The sequence below is a fragment of the Musca autumnalis genome, unplaced genomic scaffold (genome assembly GCF_047663935.1).
Source record: "Musca autumnalis isolate F117 unplaced genomic scaffold, ASM4766393v1 scaffold_2, whole genome shotgun sequence".
Lineage (NCBI taxonomy): Eukaryota > Metazoa > Arthropoda > Insecta > Diptera > Muscidae > Musca > Musca autumnalis.
In genome coordinates, this window is record NW_027411755.1 from 76,933,571 (window position 1) to 76,952,970 (window position 19,400).

General features: G+C 32.2%; 1 protein-coding gene and 1 long non-coding RNA gene across 3 annotated transcripts in view; both read right to left on the reverse strand.

Annotated features, from left to right (window-relative positions):
• The window catches only part of TTLL5 (Tubulin tyrosine ligase-like 5), a 54,162-nt gene extending 38,154 nt beyond the window's left edge, over positions 1-16,008 (reverse strand). The window contains exons 1-2 of one of the 2 annotated variants that reach the window (XM_073968034.1): positions 12,925-12,997; positions 12,789-12,862 (exon numbers count right to left, since the gene is read on the reverse strand). The gene's annotated coding sequence lies outside the window, so the exon portion shown is untranslated. Of the gene's footprint in view, positions 1-12,788; positions 12,863-12,924; positions 12,998-15,858 lie in introns of those variants that run through there. The other variant, XM_073968033.1, reaches the window with a different exon arrangement.
• The window catches only part of LOC141394131 (uncharacterized), a 127,194-nt gene that overhangs the window by 72,054 nt on the left and 35,740 nt on the right, over positions 1-19,400 (reverse strand). The window lies entirely within an intron of this gene.

A 19,400-nucleotide genomic window follows, 5' to 3' on the forward strand; every position in this document is an offset into this window, starting at 1 on the left:
GCTGTAAATATACATGATCTAGGCGGAAAATGTGAAATTACGGAAGTTGAAAAAGTATTAATTAATTATAATTTGAAGTCCCATTTTGCTATTCCACTCGATTGAAAAGGCATAGCTACAAAAATTGTCAATTAGATTTTCGATAAAATAATTTACACCCCACAATCACTGCGGCAGAGCATATTGCGGACTGATAAAAATATATTTGAACATGATTCATCTTAAAATGCACTTTTCTGTAAGCTTGAGTAAAAAATCCGCCAAAAAGTTGGATATCTTTGTGAAATAAATGTTCTTCTGATGCTATTTCTATGCCCAAATGCACCCAGGATCCAGAATAGTTCAATCCACCATTTAAAATACTGCGATATTTAATTTTTATCGTTAATGCTGGGAACTATAATGAATATTTTGGCACTTTGAACGGACTTTCAAAACAACATGGTAGTAAACTGATCGAAGTGTTATGTATTCATTTGCAGAACATTGCTACTATGGTAAGGCTGAATTTTGTGGATGATGTTTTGAGCTTATTTCAGGTTGAAACTTAAAGCTATTTCCTTCAAATATCGCATTTGTAGGAGAAAAAATTTTCCTACTCTCATAAAAATGTCGAAATCCTCAAAATATTCTGAGATAATAGGAGAATACCATCGAAAATTATGTTCAATGATAAATCTCTTGAAAATCCCTATATCCTTGAAATATCGATCCGTAATGGTACAGACAGGGACGTACGCAGGGGGGGGCACGGGAAATGGTTTGGTCCGACAAAATTTTTTGAGCTACTTTAACAAATTATTAAGATTTTTTCTCTAGAAATTTTTTTTTTGAAATTTCAAATGAAAACTGATATTGTTCTGAAGGTTCTGTACTGAAAATGTACATTATCAACAAGCTGCCTGAAGAAATATTTAAAAATTTTTGTTTGAATACGCTCTTTGAGAGAAACTTCCCGTAAAACTGAATTCCTTCCTTATGCCATGCCTATGTTTTGGAATTCGTATTCAAAAGGATTAAAATTAAGTGTCTATTGGACAATATGTACGACATATCAAGGGTTTTACGTGGAGTATATCTCGAAAACCAATTAGAAAATTGATTTACTGCTTTAATCAATATTTTGTATTCCTATTTTATATTAACTTATTGCTAAAAAGTGGGAGAAAATAATTTATTGTTGTGCATCATAAAGTGATAATATCTGCTATAAATAGCATGCCCATCTAAATTTTTCCTATCAGTATTTGTAGTTGAAAACAACCGTAAACGAAATTAATGCTCAAACTTTGGTTATTTGGTATTGTAGTAAAATCTGCTGTTATTTGTATTGTATATCACGGTGCTCTTGAAACAACTTTAAACGAATGAAGCTTACACCTGGGTTCATAGATAAAAAAAAATAAATAAAAAAACGCATTTTTATGGTATTTCAGGTGTTGACAGTTTTGCAGGAAAACCACAAGCCCTATCCAAATGGAACTAAAAAAAATGTTGTAGCAGTGAAAACTGTTTTTGAGATATAGAAATTCAAGTTGGTCAATTCACTGACTGTATCGTCTCCTTATAAAACAATGTCATGACTGAAATTTCCCAAACCATTATAACTCTCGAACAGATCTACAGATTTTGTCCAAAATTTGGATCTCGCAATATTTTGGACACTTCCCTTGCCCGATTTTTTCGAGACCTACAGTAGGTTCGAATATCGATCTATTCACTTGAGGTCTTGTTTACAGCTAAATTGTATTTTTCGTGGGTGAGTCAACGGTTATATCAGGATTGGTCCAAAAGCTCTAGATCTTACGCCGACCAACTAGTTTGACTTCCAAAATTAGATACTGTCTAATTTGCTTCTTAAGCACACATTTCTTGGAATGTATTTTGAATTGATTTTTCGATTAATTTAAAAATTGATTCGCAAGCACGCATTTTGAGGATATGGGAGAAGTTAAAATCTATTAAGCGAGGATTTTTCATTGATTTGAGACCTCAGGGCCATTTGGACAAGAGTATTTAAAAGAGTTGTGGTAACTTCTAATTAATATTGATGGCCTCTTTCTCTAGTTTCTTTCAAATTACTAACAAACTCATGTTTTTGTAGAACATTTTTTTGAAAAAACAGTAGTTTGATAATAGTTTGATAGTCTTAATGAAATTGAAATATAATGAATATAAAACAATGGAATATCTCAAATAAATTATTTTAAAAAGCGACTGAGTACAAATAAAAATCAAATAATTTTATTATAGAAAGTTAGCTTTTATTACTTAAAAATACCCAAAAACATCTTAAAACGCTTCTTGCATAGAGCCATGCAAAATAGGTGATAAACATCTAAAATTGATTGAATCCTAGCTACACCATGCCCTTGTAAAAATCATGACTTCTTTCACTTAAAAAGACATAGTTACTTTCACTCATGATTTAACTAATTTTGGCTACAAACAAATATACAGTCTGATATTTCTTGCACCTATGATTATCTTTTTGGATACAAACATTTTGCTGAATAATTAAAATACCATGAAATAAAATGATTCTTGTGTTCTTTTCTTTTTTTCTTTGCAAAAAGTTATTATAAATCTAAACATTGCTAAAATGTGAAATTTTTATGAAGTGAATTCAAATCGGACATTGTCAAAATGTGAAGAACGAAATGCACTTTTCATGACTCTGCGTAGACTGCTTCTAAGAAAGCTATTCAATCTTTACTTTACTAACAACTTCAAATAAATTTTGCTGGGTAACGCCAATAATCCAGAAGTTGTACACCCCAAATATTTCGAAGTATTGTCGGAAAATTTATTCGTCCAAAAATGGAGACAAAATTCGGAAACTTCCTAGCTTTACAATTTACAGAACAAAAATTGGCTATGTAGTCCGTATTCTATATGTCTATATATGTAGGCAAAACCGACTGCTACTTTTTCGTGTTTTCCAGAAATCAAAAATTATGAATTTTCATAACTTTGGCTCGGCTGTGCCGACAGAAGTGACTGGTTGTTGGAAACCATTGATTTATCAGACGGAGTTTTTCGACTCAACCTACTTCGACTCAACCTATTGCTTTCAGGATATAGCTTAGTTGTCTTTCATTGACTCTATCACTTCTGGTAAAATAGTAAAGCTTTGGTGTTTTTATGCAAGCAACGAATATTTTTTTCTTACAATAATACAAAACTTTTTAATGGTACGGAAATTAGTGTGTAATATATGCACTTTAAAGAAGAAACGGCGTTATGTTCGGGTCAAACTCTTTATATCCTCCAAACACAGTATATATCTATTCGACATATTCGTACTTTTTGCATGGAAGTTCTTTCACCAAAAGGTTTTCCAAAATCCATATTAGTGACGATATTTTTAAAGCTTGTGATAATAGCCACAACATCACAACACATGGTCGTATGTCAAACTGTCCTGAGTATGCATAGGCTAAACACTGACAAACTTTCCAAAAAAATGTCAAATGACGTTTGGCGACACTGCGTGTTGCCTAGACCAGAAGGTTTTTAGTGCCCCTCGTGCTTAAAATCATCAAAAAAAAACCCTTTAAAATAGCTTTACGTAACGATACATAACATTTTTAATTTTCATGATTTTTGGTCAAGTTGGGCCCCCCCGAAATGAAATCCTGCGTACGTCCCTGGGTACAGATGTGTGTGAAATATGTTATTTTTAACGTAACTGTTAACACTGGTCAACAGGACTTTTGTTTCAACCGAAGTTGTTGTTGTTTTTAGATGAAATCGGCGAGTTATTTTCAATTCCGGTCCCGGTTTTTCCCCATCAGCTCTTGTTTTTGAGATATAGCTCAAAATCGGTTTTTACGTGTTTAACCCAGTCTTTCGTTATTTTCGGATACAAACAAATATTTTTTTGTGAGTTTTTCGACATTAATATATTAAGGAGATGTTGTACGCTCGAAACAAATCGTTTTTGAAATAGATATGGTGAGTGTATATCAAAAAATATAGAAAATATACGACGGACCTTGTAAAAATTGCATATTTTGAGTATTTTAAGCTGTAATTACGTCATCGGGGAAAGTCATAGGATCTTCATATGGTACTCCAGATATGCTTAGGGTGTCTACTATATAATCCAGTATTCAAATGTATAATATAAAGTTCATAACCCCATGATTCGGCCATAACCTAAAAATCGCCATGAAGACTGCTAAAGGGAAATAATTTACCAGTGACATCATTACCACATAAGCCATTTACTTTTCAATGGCAGTCTTCATGATGATTTTTAGGTTATGGCCGAATCATGGGCGCTATGAACTTTATATTATATATTTGAATACTGGACTATATAGTAGACACCCTAAGCATATCCGCATTGCCATATGAAGATCCTATGACTTCTCCCGATGACGTAATTACAGCTTAAAGTACTCAAAATAAGCTATTTTTACAAGGTCCGTCGTATATTTTCTATATTTTTTTTAAATATATACTCACCATAACTATTTCAAAAACGATTTGTATCGAGCGTACCCACAAAAAATATTTGTTTGTATCCGAAAATAACGAAAGTGTGGGTTAAACTCGATTTTGAGCTATATCTCAAAAACAAAAGCTGATGGAGAAAAACCGAGGCCGGATTTGAAAATAACTCGCCGATTTCATCTAGAAACAACTACAACTTCGTCTGAAACATTCAACTTTTTCAATTTTGTTGAGCAGTGTAATAATCAAAAATATAAATAAGACATTTTATACCCTCCACCATAAAATTGTAACTACTCGAAATAATCATTGTAGACCCCAGCGTGCAATTCTACATCGATATAGCCATGTCCGTCTGTGGAAATCACTCTAGCGTCCGAACGGATTGACGTAGGTGGATGAAATTTTGGGAAAATGTATTATATATACGTAGGACTTTTGGTATTGAAAGCCGGCTATGCAGGTCCACGCTTTCGTATAGCCCCCGCACAAAGTGACGCGTCGTCGTTTTAAGGAATTTTTAAGATATTTGCCCCATTTTACCACCGAATTCGTTGTAATTTGGTATTTTGTGTCTCCAGAGGCTAAAAAGCATTTCTACCAAAGTTTGTTTATATAGGTCCACGCTATGGTATAGCCCCCATATAACGCCCCATATATAGTACGCGTCACTTTAAGATATTTTGAATGTAGTAGTCTCATTTGACCACAGAATCGGTTGTAACTTTGTATTTTGTGTTTCCAGAGGCTAAGAAACATTTCTACCATTAAATTTTTATATAGGTCCACGATTTGATGTAGCCCCCATAGGACTATGTCTCCCTATTTTCGGTATTTTGAAGGCTTTAGCCCATAGAACGATACCTCCTGATTTTTAGTATTTCAATATCCCACCGAAATGACTGAAATGTTGTAGTAAGTCTTATTTAAGGGTATACAACTTCCCACCAGAAATTTGGCGTTATAGGTCCACGCTCTCATATAGCCCCCATAGGACGATATCTCCCAATTTTCGGTGTTTTTGAAGGTTTTAGCTATATTATCCTACCAAAATGGCTGAAATTTGATATTTCGTCCTCCATTGGGATGCAAGACTTTCTCCCAGAAATTTATCGGTATCGGTCCACGTTTTGATGTACACCCATGGAAAGGTACATCCCAATTTTCGGTATTTTGAAGGGTTTAGCCTAATTATAACACCGAAATGGCTAAAATTTGGTCTTCGTTGGGAGTATAAAACTTTCCAACTGAATTTTGTCAGTATAGGTCCACGTCTTCATATAGACCCTATAGAACGGTACCTCCCGATTTTCGATATTTTGAAAGTTATAGCCTCAATATCCCACTAAAATGACTGAAATTTGGTATTTAGTCTTCGTTGGGTTATACAACTTTCCACCTGAAATTTCTCGTTTTCATATATCCTCCATAGAATGGTACCTGCGGATTTCTGGTATTTTGAAGGTTGTGGCCTCAATCTCCCTCCGAAATCGATGAAATTTGGTATTAAGTCTTCATTGATGGTATAAAACTTTCCACCTGAAATTTTTCGGTATAGCTCCACGTCTTTATATAGCCCCCAAAGAACAGTACCTGCCGATTTTCGGTATTTTGAAGGTTGTGGCTGTCTTTACACATTTCTCTATTTTATTGACTTGTCTGAAGAGAATTTTAAACCGAAAAATTGTACACACAAACATTTTTGTACCTATTATTGAACTATTTGTTGCATAAGAAAATGTGTAAAATACATAAATTTTGCATATGCAAATTTTTGGGCATTTTGCATATGTCACATGTTTTGATTGCAATTTAATCAGAAGCCAAAAATTTACCCAGTCCCAAAATTTGACATGAAACGGACCAAAACTATGGGTTGCATAAAATTCCGCTGTCTATGAATAAGGTATATTTACGAAAAATTATTTTTTTGTTGAAAAGTTGCGATACGTATTTTCAACTTTTCTCTTGGTAGTGAGTGTAAATATGTCCGTCACTTTAGTAAAAAGCAAACAAAAAAATTTTCAACTTTATTTTGAAGGTCATGAAAATAATCGATTTTACTTAAGAGAATAACATTTAATGTTAAACTTCATTACGCGCAAAAACTAGAGAGATATTTATACAAAGTTATGTTTAGTTTTTCTGCAGTAAATCAATATTATATTGATTGCTTCATTCGATAAAACGTCTATATATGGAAAAACTGGCCTTCATAAAACGACAACAACTTTGGTATTATGGAGTTGGTAGGCTTAACAATAGATTGCCAGTTTATGTCTATGAACGTATTCGTACTTATGTATGTGCATATGTATATAGTATAGTATAATGTGTAAATATATTTTAAGTACTTGACGCCTTACTACTTGTGATATAATCAGATTTAAAGCAATGGTATATAGTACCAACAACATTTTTGTTCGCTTTATCAACAAAAATGAAAGTTATAATTGACATTTTGAGTCATTCCGTTGAAACGTACATACATACTACATAAGTGGTGCACAAATAGTCAAAAACATTTAGTGTATTAGAGTGGATCGTTAAAAATTGCATATTCTTTAAAAAGGAGAAAACAGAAAGATAGCGGAAACAAATTCACGATTTTCTGCATCTCAAATAGACACTGGCCTTGGGAGCTAGATTTAGCACCCTAACGCGTTTCTTTTATAACGATCACTTATTATTCCTAATTCTGCAAGATAGAACATTAATATTGTAGGTTATGAATGGGGTTCGATTCCCAGTCAAGACACCGCACAGTGTCCGATTTTCCGAAAAACCAGGCCAAAACTCTAACAATGAATGGATTTTGACCTAACCTTTGGTTCTTATGTTTTTCGGGCCGCTGATTACATTTTTGATATTATTTAACCCTCTGGCGGTCATATAAGGGGTCTTTTTGGTCCCTCCTCCTATAAAATGTGATCTTATCGGATCAAAATATTCTACAAATTTGTTCGCCATCAATTTTTACTATGGGTCCTAGAATACACCAAAACTCTATACCTTACCTAAACTCCAGAAATATGCAAAATTATAAAATCGTGAGTTTTGGCAAAATTGTCATACAAAGCATCATTTTAGAAGAATGCCGTCAAAGACAAAAATGTTCTCTGCTAAATTTCACTATAAGTTACCAAAGAAAAGAAATCTCTATTTGCTTTACATACCAAGAAAATATCGGTATCAATTTTGGCAAAAAAAACCAAGAAACTAAAATAGGGCTGCAAGCTTCCACCATTTCTACAGTTTTGGAAATATTTGAGTTAAGATCACTTCGAATCCTTGCACTTTAGCTGTATAATGTCTTTGGTAACTATACTGACAAGAATGAGAGGAATATTTCCTTTTGGTTCCTTTTTCCACAAATCTTTAAAATCTCCTATAAAATGTGATCGGATCAGACCAAAATATTCTAGAAATTTGTTCGCCATAAAATTTTACTATAGGTCTTAAAATATACCAAAACTCCAAATTATACCCAAACGCCAGAAAGTCACCCTGTACTATATTCTGACATTCTGAATGAAAGAAAATCTGTACATACCTGCAAGACAAAATATCACATACAGCTGCGGGAAAAATAATAGCACCGTGGCCTATATTCGTATTTCTAGTCTATTTTCTCTACTATTACCTTATTGAATGAAGCGGTTCAGTGCATGTAGGAAAAGAGCAATCTGCGTAATTTTAAATTAAAGAAATGTCGAATCAATTAACTTACATTTTATAAAAGTTATAAACAAAATGCCTGAAATACTAAATTTTTTGCCGGTAAAAATAATAGCACTATTTCTTAAATCAGGGTCTTTGATGAATGTATTGGTGTAAATATTGATTGATTTCATATAAAACGCTAATAAATGAATACTAGACATTCAAATATTAAATGTAATATAATTTATTAACAATAACAATATTAAATCGAGAACAAACCGAGACTCATGTCCTAACATAGTTTTTTGAAGATATTTTCCAAAAATGTTGTGAAAAATACTAGACCATTTGTTTTGTTTATCGTATTTTAATCGGATCTATAATTCCAGATCATTTTCTGTTGGCCTATGTCATAAAAACTGAATAGGACACGCCATTACCTTAACTTAATAGCCCTTGAATCATTTCGCAGCTCACAATGTCTCGTATTTATCGACATTATCCTGGGTCTCATTGTCCTGAAATTTAATAAAAATCACGCTTTCTATTTCCTGTTGAACTACAATTTCTATTTTGTGTGAATTTTACAACAATAGTTAGATCCAAAGATGTTTTATACTTCAGTTTTACATCCATACCAAAATGGGTGTGTGTAATCTGACTGATACACCAAATCCTCCAAGCCTGGATTTTTTTAAAGTGAGAAATAAGTTATATCCTTTGGTTCTTATGTTTTTCGGGCCGCTGATTACATTTTTGATATTATTTAACCCTCTGGCGGTCATATAAGGGGTCTTTTTGGTCCCTCCTCCTATAAAATGTGATCTTATCGGATCAAAATATTCTACAAATTTGTTCGCCATCAATTTTTACTATGGGTCCTAGAATACACCAAAACTCTATACCTTACCTAAACTCCAGAAATATGCAAAATTATAAAAACGTTTTAGGGTTAAGGGCGTACTTCATGTGAGTTTTGGCAAAATTGTCATACAAAGCATCATTTTAGAAGAATGCCGTCAAAGACAAAAATGTTCTCTGCTAAATTTCACTATAAGTTACCAAAGAAAAGAAATCTCTATTTGCTTTACATACCAAGAAAATATCGGTATCAATTTTGGCAAAAAAAACCAAGAAACTAAAATAGGGCTGCAAGCTTCCACCATATCTACAGTTTTGGAAATATTTGAGTTAAGATCACTTCGAATCCTTGCACTTTAGCTGTATAATGTCTTTGGTAACTATACTGACAAGAATGAGAGGAATATTTCCTTTTGGTTCCTTTTTCCACAAATCTTTAAAATCTCCTATAAAATGTGATCGGATCAGACCAAAATATTCTAGAAATTTGTTCGCCATAAAATTTTACTATAGGTCTTAAAATATACCAAAACTCCAAATTATACCCAAACGCCAGAAAGTCACCCTGTACTATATTCTGACATTCTGAATGAAAGAAAATCTGTACATACCTGCAAGACAAAATATCACATACAGCTGCGGGAAAAATAATAGCACCGTGGCCTATATTCGTATTTCTAGTTTATTTTCTCTACTATTACCTTATTGAATGAAGCGGTTCAGTGCATGTAGGAAAAGAGCAATCTGCGTAATTTTAAATTAAAGAAATGTCGAATCAATTAACTTACAGTTTATAAAAGTTATAAACAAAATGCCTGAAATACTAAATTTTTGCCGGTAAAAATAATAGCACTATTTCTTAAATCAGGGTCTTTGATGAATGTATTGGTGTAAATATTGATTGATTTCATATAAAACGTTAATAAATGAATACTAGACATTCAAATATTAAATGTAATATAATTTATTAACAATAACAATATTAAATCGAGAACAAACCGAGACTCATGTCCTAACATAGTTTTTTGAAGATATTTTCCAAAAATGTTGTGAAAAATACTAGACCATTTGTTTTGTTTATCGTATTTTAATCGGATCTATAATTCCAGATCATTTTCTGTTGGCCTATGTCATAAAAACTGAATAGGACACGCCATTACCTTAACTTAATAGCCCTTGAATCATTTCGCAGCTCACAATGTCTCGTATTTATCGACATTATCCTGGGTCTCATTGTCCTGAAATTTAATAAAAATCACGCTTTCTATTTCCTGTTGAACTACAATTTCTATTTTGTGTGAATTTTACAACAATAGTTAGATCCAAAGACGTTTTATACTTCAGTTTTACATCCATACCAAAATGGGTGTGTGTAATCTGACTGATACACCAAATCCTCCAAGCCTGGATTTTTTTAAAGTGAGAAATAAGTTATATCCAGAATTTATGGGTCTTCCGCCGTCGTTATGAGAACCTACTCTGAACTATAAAATAATTTTTACGCCCCATTCCCGAAGATATTATTTAGTTAATTCGTAGGCAGGATTACTTGACATTTTATAAAAGTTATTTTTTTCGTTGTACCATGCAGTAAAGATAAGATTGGACGCTTTCATGGAACATACGGGTGCAAATATGTTCTATGGACTGTTCCCTAAAATTGTCCATGCAAAACTTTATTTACATGTCCTTATTGGAGCAAGATAGCTGATCTTAAATATATCTCCCCTCGCCTTTCCAAATAATAGTTTCAATTATTTTATTTTATTGAGGGGTTTTCGACATGTGCTTACAGCTTTTTTTGTTGAATTTGGGGCCAAGGATATCCCTCATCGGATTAAAAAAGGATATGCTCACATTTAGTGTATAATTTGACTTCATAAACCACCCTTTTTTAAACATGCCTTATATAAAAGGTGCCGTGGTTTGTTAGGCAAATCTTAAAATTTTTGGTGATTTTTTTTTCTGTTTAAAATTAATTTTTTAAAATGTTTTATCAATACAAGCTTGTAAAGAAAAAAAGTTTTACTGATAAACCCTTCAAAACGCTAGTTAACTAATGGAAACTAAGATCGGTGCTATTATTTTTACCGCAGAATTTGCGAGTTACCTGAACTACTTATCTTATAAAATTACATCAGGTAGTAATATACAGGAAATAATATTTTCCTCAAAGAGTATACCCTCACTACGAAGTTTCAACGACGTGTCAACAAAATAATTTTAATAATATGAGAAATATAACAATATTATTGGAAATATGCATAGCGGTGCTATTATTTTTACCGGCACTGTATGTGCAGAATGTTTCGATGAAAATTGGTAAAAAAAACCCTTCCTTTTTTATGAAATGATAAATTACACGGCCCAACTCGATCTTACTCACAACTATTTTCATAATTTATTGTGAAAATTGATCTTGAAAAAAATTAACAAGTACGGACATCAATTATTAAAGAACGCACAATTCATTGGCGACACTGAACATTTTAAATACGTTTCACATACCTTTCATTACAATTACAAAAAGAAAATATTTAATAACCGTTGTTTATTTTGCATGTTATCATAGATTTATAAACAACTTAAATATTGAAAAAAAAATTCCAAATAGGGTCACTTCGACCTGCATTTATACCCACTTATTAAACAAGAAATGTATATATTTTTTCATAACTACACGTACTTATAAACAATATCTGACCCTTTTTAGTGTAAATTGATAATTTTTTTTTCGATTTTTGGCCAGGTTTTTTGAAAAATCGGACACTGTGCACCGTCACATTTGGCAAAAAATTACCCACAGTATAAAGTTGCATTTCGTGGGTAATTCAGTAAGGTAAAACTTCTCTACAAGTGGTGTCTGAAGAACCATAGGTCCCATATCATTGAGCTAATATGAATCGGGTTGCACTCATTTATATGAGAGAAATCTTCCTTGTCTCTTCGGGCATGTTTGTGGGACTAAAAGGTGCCCTTTAGGAAATCGCTACTGACGTTCTCTCCAGCACTACTGACCACTCATGGAGACATGATCAGTGTTGCCGCTCGAAAAAATTTTTTCGGCCCAAAATTTTCCTAAAAACTGCCCAAAACTACCTAAAACGGCCCAACATTAAAAATTAAAACAAAAATATATATTTCTCATAGATACCTTTTATTACATTTAGAATAAAATATAATTTAAAAAAATTAAGTAACAGTGTTTTATTTATAAATGCACTTAAAAGTAGAAAATAATTTTTCATGATGGAATCTCTCAAATAAAAAGCTTGCATTTGAATTAGAAATTGTGACAATGTTGAACGGCAAGCGTTTTATTTGAGAGATTCCATCATGAAAAATTATTTTCTACTTTTAAGTGCATTTATAAATAAAACACTGTTACTTAATTTTTTTAAATTATATTTTATTTTTAACTTTTTAGTAAATACATTTTTTTTGACCACTGAGAACAAAATTATTGTCAATTTAGGCCGAAAATTTAGATAAAAACTTTAAAATGCCTGAAATCATGCAGCACCGTTATATAAGGGCTATAACAAAACCTGGACTTATTTCCATAATTTTTGGTGGGGAAGTTTCTGTACCATTGGGAACTCCAAATGCCACGTTACAGCCAATTCACCTAAAAATTAAGATAAAATCCTTAAAACTCTTAAAATTAGGCCGTACCGCTATAAGGGGGCTATATCAAAACCTGGACCTCTGTTCACAATTTTTGGTGGGTAAATGTCTGTATCTTTGGAAATGCCAAATGACAGATTATTCGGGCAAAACTTAAGATAAAATCCTCAAAGTACCTGAAATCGGGTGGTGCCGCTATATGGAGGCTGTAGGAAAAATTGGGCCCATATCCATGTATTGTCATCCAAATCTGAAATGTGTGCAAATTTTAAGTTCGATTGGTCAACTGCAACTGTGTGAAAAATTAGTTACCAGATTTCAAAAGCAAATTAGATAAAACACTGTAAAACAGTGTAAAAATGGACCAATATTGGTTTTGATTTCATATTCGTGTATTGTCATCCAAATCTGAAAAGTGTGCAAAGTTTTACTAAGATTGGTCTACTGCAACCGTGTTAAAAATGAGTTACCAGATTTGAACTAAACACACACCAAGGCAAGTTAAATAAAACACTGTAAAAATCGAAAACAATATTGTCTATTTTTACGTAAATACTACCTTTACGCAAAAAATTGTCTGAGATATAATGATTGGAAGACAGCAATTTATTGTGATTTGTATGTAGCATATAAACTTTAAGTGCGTGTTTCTCGAAACGGCGTTTTTGAAGTCGGTGCCAACGTTAGCTCTAAAACGAATTGACCGATCTTCATATGACCTTATTATATTATTCATGTGAGCTTGTTAATTACATAAAACGCTTGCCTTTAAGCGAGGCAGATTAAAAAAATTATGTTGCCCAATTTTTTGACAAAAACAGTCAATTTTTTCGGTAAAGTCGAAATTTTGACTTTGACAGCTCAATTTTTTTAAGAATACTTTTTTTATTTCTGTTTTATTAGGTTCCTAAAACGCTTACAAAAATATATATGATCGGCCCATCCGTTTTCGAGCTATCGTTGGCACCGCAAAACGCTTTTACAAAAAGATGGTTTCGCAGATAGCCATTTACCTCAAGAATATGCACTATTTTTCAATAACAACAATTCCAAAGGTATTGTAAGATGTGTTCTTTGAGATGAAAGAAAGTATAGTTTCACCGAGTCTTAGCAAATTCCAATCTTTTATTATTAAGTCGGGGTTACATTCTACAAGTCTGGGAAAATGTAATACCTGGTTCATATAGGCAAAACTTCGTTTGAGGTTACCTTATATGGAGTTATTGTATTTAGTAGTTTAGGGGCCATTATTACATCCTTTCTTTTACTATTGGATAGATTGAAAACGCAAAAAAACCAATTTGCATGCATTAAAAGTGTAATTTTCACACTAAACGTTAACACAAAGAAGGCCCCTTTCAACTTTAAGTTAGCCGAAACGCTATAGATTTGTACGCAAAATCCAAACTATAACAAAAGAAGAGTTGTAATAAAGAGGGCTATTTGGGTCACTTTTATAGTCTATTCACTTATTATTTTGATCCTTTCATTTTCTGTTAAGTAAGAGTGCATAAATGTAATTGTCTGCTTTTGTGCCTACAAATATTTATGAAGTTTCGAGCTGGTACGATTTATTTTTGTAGTCAATGTCAATATATTGATGCTCTTTTTTATTTATTTTTTTATAAAAAAGACAATTTGAGTTGACACTCGGATATAAATAGGATAAACCTGAATTATCTTCTTGAAAATCATTCTTAAGGTTGTTAATTATAGGTAAAATATATGCCAAAAATAGAAAAAAAACCTCTAGCTTGGCATGATTCCGTTGCCACCAATTTATTATGAACTTTTTTTATTTATGAACACAATGCATGAATCTTTACCAAATACTTAAGTATCACGAAAAATATATATCAAAACCCGGGTAACTAAAAGTTAAAAGTGACAATTAAACTACTAGGAGGACCTTCTTGGAATTAAGTTTTAATTCGAAAATTATATTTTTAATGCCACCAAATTGCTTTATTTTACGTTTTCAAATCCATCCAATAGTAAAAGTAAGCATGTAACAATAGCCCAAAGACTAATATTTGATATTTTATAAAATATTGTTTAAAATTATTAGCATAAAAACGGCCCAAAAAGGATTTGGGCCGCCCATCGGCCCAAAATTAAAAATTATTTTTTATTCGGCCCAAATTTGGGCCGAAATGCCCAAAACGGCAACACTGGACATGATCTTTACCTTTACCAATGTAAGAGACATGACCTTTAACCCTCCTACAGGGTATTAACATATTCTAATGTGTTATTTCCATAATTAGAGGTGTAATTCTTTGTAGTAAGTTTCACTTAAACCCAACGGACAAATATTTTCATTCCATCTTAATGTACACAGTACAAGATGCATGCTTTTGTGTCAATATCAACAATGATTCTTCTTATTAAGGAAAAAATAAAGATAGTTGAAAACTTGTTCACAATGTCACCATAAGTAGGAGGCAAAAGGGTAATTACATATCCCAATGTGTTATATGACCATTCACAGTTTAAATTCTTTTTGATAAGTTTTACTTAAATCCGATGGACAAATATTTTCACTCCATCTTAATGTACACACAGTACAAGAGACACATGTTTTTTCGGTATATTTGTACAAAGTGAATTATTATCTTCAAGCTTATGTCGCATAGTAAAACATTAACCTGTTTTCGTTTTGTCAAAACTAATAACACATTTATGGAATAATGGAATGACGTACTCATAATTCTGACCATTAGTGTGTGCCGAATGTTCAAGTATAGAACGAATGTTATTGCTCTCAGTTATTTTTTCTTCAGTCTTTTGATTTCGAATAACTCTCAAATTCCATTTCCCCACTATGGAGTTGTCATTTCTTGTGTCTCTTTTGTTGTCGTATATCTTTCACAGTTCTGCAGTGTCTGCATGTCCAAGAAGTGTCAATGCTATGCTGCTTGCTGCTTATCAATCCACGCTTTCACAGTAAACAAAAACAAAACTGACTGATGGGGGGAATACACATCAACAATTGACACTACAAATACTATACAATGGCTTAGTCACTTCACTTTATTTCTTTTTCAGATATTTTCTTTAAATTATGTTGGTTCGAGGTATTATTTTGTAATGAATTAGAATTTTTATATTTTTGTTGTTTTGCCTTTTTGTAACTATGCAATTTAAACCTGGACCATCACTAAAACGTCGTGTATTGTATATTAACAGAAATAAAAACAATAACAAAAAAAGAAAAAAAAAAACTACTGAAAATTGAAAACGTACCGACCAAAAACCGCTGACGTTTAACGTTCGACTAGAAATGGGGGTTGCGTACTGTGGTCTTGGTCATTGGGTGTTTTGTATTTAGTTCGCTTCAGTCAGTTGTTGGTTGGTTTGTTTGGATTACCCCTGAGGGAGGAGAAGGGCAGGAGGAAAACATAAAACAGAGAGCCAGAGACTGCTGATGATGGTTGTTATGTGTCGGCTGATTTTGCTTCCATGTGCTTGGTATCCATAAAATACAAAAACAAATCACTCAAGAGCGTGGAGAGAAAAAACAATCTCTTTTTTGGGGGACTCAGAGTTGGGATTTAGGAATACCTAAGAATTGAATTACTCAATATTGAAAATTGAGTGCTTATCTTTATACCGAAAAAATATATGGGATCTATATTCAAATCTCGATTTCAATATATGTAATTTGGATAATTTATTTTTATACCATATTCCGTCACACACATTCCAAATTTCATTGCAATTAGACATACATAGAATATTTTTTTTGGTCCCGGCCCACACTAAGAGTAATTTCACTGACATTTTGACATAAAAGTAAAATAAAACGGTTTGTTTGTTTCCTACGAATATTGCAACAAAGCAAAACTGCAGAACAAATGAAAGCGTCTACCTACACTAGTTTCTTGAAATTATGTTTTTTCCCAAAATTTCATCGAAATTACTCCAGTGTGGCCCGGGACTTACATCTAATCGGCCGGACATGTACAGTATGCAAAACTCATATTCGAACACCCTTCAAAAATGAGTAAAATCATTATTTATAACAGATATGGCAGAAACAAGTGTATATATATATTTCTTGGATAGAGAATATTTAAGAAAAACTTAAATGAATCAAAAATATATATTAACTACATCTTTTTCACACGTAATTCGAAACATTCGTAACATTTCATTCGTAATTCGATTATTCTATTTGTAATTCGTAACATTTTATTTGTAGTTCGAGAATTCCAGTTGTAATTCGTTTTATTCCATTTATAATTCGAATTATTCCATTTGTGATTCGAATTATTCTATTTGTAATTCGAATTATTCTATTTGTAATTCGAATTATTCCATTTGTAATTCGAATTATTCCAGTGGAAATTCGAATTATTCCATTTATAATTGGAATTATTCCAGTGGAAATTCGAATTATTCCATTTGAAATTCGAATAATTCCATTTGTAATTCGAATTATTTTATTTGAAATTACAAATGAAATCATTCGAATTACAAATGGAATAAGTCGAATTACAAATGGAATAATTCGAATTACAAATAGAATAATTCGAATCACAAATGGAATAAATCGAATTGCAACTGGAATTCTCGAATTACAAATAAAATGTTACGAATTACAAATAGAATAATCGAATTACAAATGAAATGTTTCGAATTACGTGTGAAAAAGGTGTGGTTAATACATAATATATATAATACAATTCGAATTACAAAAAAAAAAAATAATTCGAATTTTAAATGGAATAATACGAATTTCAAATGGAATAATTCGAATTACAAATTGAATAATTCAAATTACAAATAGAATAATTCGAATTAGAATTGAAATGTTTCGAATTACAATTGGAATTCTCAAATTACAAATAAAATGTTACGAATTACAAATGGAATTCTCGAATTACAACTAAAATGATTCGAATTACCTCTGAAATGTTAATGTTAGACATTTTTTAAACATTTAATTGATAAAAAATATAGTAAATTTTCAACAAAACTAAGTAATAATGTTCCAGAAGTGAACAGTAATGGCAAATTTTGGATAGATATTGCTAAAAATAGCTACTCTTAGTTGTTCTACGAGAAAATATGTGGTCCTTATTAAAAATTAATGCTGCCAGCTCATGAAAATTTAAGCCTGTCTCATCATATGGTAGGACATTTCTCATTCTCATTTATAAAATGAACATGTATCCTTCACTAAGTGGTCTAAATAGGTATTCCATATTTTAGAAGGACTCCGAAATTCACTTCACCACAATAATTATGGAAAATCACTAGGCAAATCCTGTATTGAAATGTCGAAATGCAATCTAAACAAAACTTATTCGCACTGTTTGTAATCCAATATTTGATCCGAGATATTTTTCTCGAAATGAAAAATGTCAACTTTGGTGCATATCTGTTCAGATTTTGTAAATTTGGATCGATTAGCCTTCAAATTGAATATGTGCTATTTTCTTAGGGTTATGACTTTTTTACAACCTCATATCCCTGTATCATAGCGCGATGAGTTTTGCCATATGATTACATAAAATCATAATAATAAGGTGATTCGGTGAAAAAACCTCACGCACAAAATAATTTCAAAATTTGAATTTATCAAAATTATGGACAATTTTTTGAAGTCACTGTAAGCAGATATACAATTGAAATTAAACTTTAGAGTCACATGAGATAATTAAACTGACATAAAAGATATAATTTTTTAACAAAAAACAAAAAATTTAAAAATTTTTCAAAGTGGTTTGTGCATGACCTTTTTCAATATTTGAATGAAATAAACATTATTATAATTATTAGTAGGCTTATATTTATTCATTCGTGCAACAAAAAATAATTTTTGATTTTTTTTAATTTCATACATTTTTTCAACAAATTATATTTTTAAAATCGATTTGTGCGTGAACTTTTTTATATATCAATGGAATAAACGATAGCGTAGTGATTATTAGGCAAAAGTTCATTCATCCCTGCTACAGGAAATCATTTTTGAGAAAAAATGTCAAAAAGTCATAACCCACATTTTTCGATTTTTGAAACCTGCGGCCACACTGTGCGACGGTCCAAGTTGTTTCAGCGGTAAGTCCCCAAAAGCTATAAATGCCCGCTATTTTAAGTGCAATTTATGTTCTATTCGAGGATTCGAGGAAATTTTAACCGAAGTCACTCCTTGCGCTCCTGTTTACAGCGATATAATGTTTTTCATGGGCAATATCCATATGCTCTAAATTATACGGTGACCCACTGAAATTCTGATGGGCTGCCAAAATATTAAAATTGACTATGTCGAGGAGGAGGTACCTATCCTTCTCAACGCTTTTGAGTTTTAATCCATATCAATACGTCGAAAATGGGCTACATAATTTTTGGGGAAGAGTGATTGAATTTTATGAGTCGAAGAAGCATAATCGCCGCGATTATGATTAAGGAATCGAAGCTGAACAACACCTGCAGTCGTTTAGATCGTACGAGAAGTGGGATAGTGATCTTGCAATCCTATTGCACCAATCTGTCCAGTACTTACTTAACTCGACTCTAGCGACCCATACAGGGGGTAGCGGTAAGGTGTAAGTGTATCCTGCCGATTAATAGTCGTGTTCCGCGTTATTCGCCTGTCATTAGGCCACTGTTGGAAGGTGATAACCGGCTGACTCTAGGAGATTTCAATGCGTATCATGAGTTATGACATTCAACCCATGGGAAGAACCAGAGAGGTATAGCGCTGGCTGAGCAAATAGATAGTTCCACATTTTACACCGCGGACGAGGACGCACACACCAGGATTAGAGGAGACTGTCATA